Genomic DNA, 3,150 nt, shown 5'->3' on the forward strand with positions numbered 1-3,150 from the left:
TGTTCAGTTTTCGTATCAAAGAGGATGCTTTTAGAGGGTAGCCTATTTGTTAAGTTTTGGGTGCGCTTTTGAAGTGTTTTCTAATATATTCATGTATACTTAATGGATTTTGTTTTTCTTTTCAGAAGCCCTCCTCCTTCAGAAACCCGTGCCTTGCTCCCTCTCTTTCAGAAAGCTTCACGCCACCACCACTCACCTTCGCTAACCACCATTCACCGTCGACCTTCTCCTTCGTCTTCACCTTTGCTCACCCCACTCACCGTCGCCCTTCTCCTTCATCTTCTCACCTTCGCTCACCACTCACCGAGACATTGAAGCTCTTCTCTCTCAAAGAAAAACCCTAGCCACTGCTCTCTTCTTCAAGCTGTGTCGCCGCCATCAAATCTGGTCTAGCTGCCATCCCCACTCCCACTGCTCCAGCACCATCATAGCTCATCTTTATCGTCGCATTACGTCGCTTCTGTTCCATGGCCGTTGTCTGTTCCAATTCCATCGCCTGTGCTCCACTGCTCCCTCTCCCTCAACTCGGTTTAAGTTCTGGCCCTCATCTGAGTTTGAATTCTGTCTGTTATTATTTTTTTCTTATTTTTATTGTGTTATTGTGATTTAATTGTTGGTGTTGTTGTTGTGTAACTTATAATTGCTCCTATTGGTGATGTGAATCTGAATAACAGAGAGTGATGACATATTTATTCTAAATCTGAATAGTATTGTTTAAGAGAAAAGCAATAATTAGAGGACATGTACTAAAAATTTTATGTTAAATCTAAATAATATTGATTCTTTCTTCCTTTGTTAGAGGCTATTTCAATAGTAAATAATGCTTGCTGGGCTATTGGAGAACTTGCAGTTAAGGTATGCTAATGTTCTAATCACACTCTTGCAGTTATCTAAAATGACCAAGAGTTGAATGGCACTCTTGTTAGACATTAGGCTTTGGATATCTTTAAAGAAATCATTATGCTTATTAGGGACTCAACAAGTCATTCATAGAGGGAATAAAGAGGGAAGAGAGGAATTGCTTGTAGTGTTACAGAGCCACATTTAGATCTTGAGGGTGACAATGAGGAGGTACTTTCAGTTTGCTTTGGGTTGGATAATTTGTGAGTTGGTTAATTTGTTGTAACTGTCAGGTTAGTTAGAAATCAGAAGTTTGTTTCAGATTTTGACAATTTGCTGCACTATATCTATTAGACTAGCATATGTTATAACAGTTATTTTAGTTTCAGAAGTTAGTGTCGATTAGTTTCAAATTCTGATCATTGTAGAATTTGATAGGAAGGAATTTGATTCAAGAGCTGTAATCTTGCATGTTTCTAAATTCTAAGTGGTCGGTTCAGTCCCCTATTGTAGCTCTTTTCCATTTCTTGAAGATAAGTATTGTTCATAAGTATAGCAATGGTCGTACTAATCAGGTGAGTTGCAGAAGGATCTAAATGTGGGTGTAGATGGTGAACTAGTGAACTAGTAAAGTCAAAGTTTATCAAGTGATTGCCCTAATATTGAATATTGAATGGCAGGGTCAACAAGATTTCACGTTCAGAAATCAGAGGAGGAATGGTGGGACATTCTCTGTCTGTCTCTGCCTGTCTCCCTCATGAATTCACAGACAGTAGAGAGAGGGCAAGGAATAGAGGAATAGCCAAAGCACCAGGGAGCAAAAACAGGAGCGTTCTTCAAGTTTTTGGCTCTTCATCAACCATATCACCAAGCGAAAGAGAATGATGGCCAAGGAGGGAGCTGACTGAAGCTTAAGAGGGAGCTGCGTTCCACTCACCCAACTGTTCTTCGAGTTTCTTTGCTAGGTTAGGACAGCGACTTCATCTTCTTTCTTTTCTCCTCTAATTCAAAATTCTGATAATTCTCTTGCTCCATTTTTTTCAGTTTATTCAATTTCTGTTAACACAAAAAGTGATTTTCTCTCCTCTGTGTTTAATTTGGTGGAATGGACTTGTGAAATGTAACCAAAATTCTAGTTCTTGGAATGGTTAAGGTTTGGGCTCAAGAGAAAAACAGGGACAAGTCTTGTGTATTTGATCAACAAAGAGGTAAGAGTTAGAATAGTTAGATATTGATTTTAGTTGTATTTGGTGATTAAATAGCAGAAACCTTTCCATTGAGTATGCTTATTGACCAGTCTGCTGCTCGATTCTTGGATCTGTATGTGAATGATTGTTGCTTTCTTAATCAACACAGTTTACTTTGTAGTGGTAAATGGTAATGTTCTAATAAACAAAAATCAAGTACTAATGGGGACTATTATTCATTTGTCTAGAGTAGTTTACTGATTTCATGTTAATTATTTTTGTTGCATGTGGATTATATATGCTGCAGTACTTTCGTGGCTCATTGTAATTTGTCAACTATTGTAATAACCAATTAGATTGGAAGATGGCGCATCATTAGAAAGGCATTCAGTTACACAATGAGAAATTACATACTAAATGTGGTGTCCCTTGATGATCCGTTTTAGTCGTTTCATGATACTTTCTTGAGCTAATTCATTCTAAATGTGGTGGTTAGAGTAGTCTTTTTAACATGGTAATTTTAAATTCAATATTCTAACTTAAAAAAACTGCTGATTAGTGCTTCTGATCACTCTTGCTGGTTTCATTAGTGAATTTAGTTTATTATGCATATTATTTTTTATTATAAGGCATATTATTAGTGCTTTTGATTACTCTTGCTTATTTAATTTTTATTAGTGCTTCTGATCACTTTTCATTCCGAAGGATATGTGTGTGTGTGTGGCTTTTGATTTTAGGCAAGGTTGGAGTTCCCCGGCAATTGTTTGTAATAAAAAATCCATCTACTATCCCTTCTGAAATCACTAAGGCTGGGATGAAGTTACCATTAGGTACCTATCTTTATTTTCTCATTGGGGTCTGTACTTTCTTTTGATTAGGGTGATGATTATTTAGAACGTGATATGTTTTATTAACTGAGATATATGTAGCATTTCAGAAACAAGCCAATCAACCAGGGTAAACAGAATCTATACATAGACATTTTTTTTATTGCTGTTATGCTCCCATATAATTCTCATATAGTTTTTTTTATTATGGTTATGAAATATGGGTTCTGATTTTCTGGTCTTCTAAAGGATATGTGTGTGTGTGTGTGTGAGTTTTTTCCCTTTTTTCTGAATTA

The 3,150-nt window shown here is 36.6% G+C and overlaps 1 long non-coding RNA gene across 2 annotated transcripts; it reads left to right on the forward strand.

The window, feature by feature from the left end:
• The first annotated feature begins 431 nt into the window (after nucleotides 1-431).
• On the forward strand, nucleotides 432-1,908 carry LOC107466758 (uncharacterized). 2 transcript variants are annotated; one of them, XR_008002863.1, is made up of 4 exons: nucleotides 432-528; nucleotides 972-1,071; nucleotides 1,521-1,805; nucleotides 1,885-1,908. It is a non-coding gene; the product is annotated as an uncharacterized LOC107466758 (long non-coding RNA). The 2 variants fall into 2 exon arrangements; XR_008002862.1 differs by lacking the exon at nucleotides 432-528 and adding an exon at nucleotides 799-855.
• Nucleotides 1,909-3,150: the final 1,242 nt, after the last annotated feature.

This window comes from Arachis duranensis, chromosome 9, assembly GCF_000817695.3.
Source record: "Arachis duranensis cultivar V14167 chromosome 9, aradu.V14167.gnm2.J7QH, whole genome shotgun sequence".
In the NCBI taxonomy this organism is placed as follows: domain Eukaryota; kingdom Viridiplantae; phylum Streptophyta; class Magnoliopsida; order Fabales; family Fabaceae; genus Arachis; species Arachis duranensis.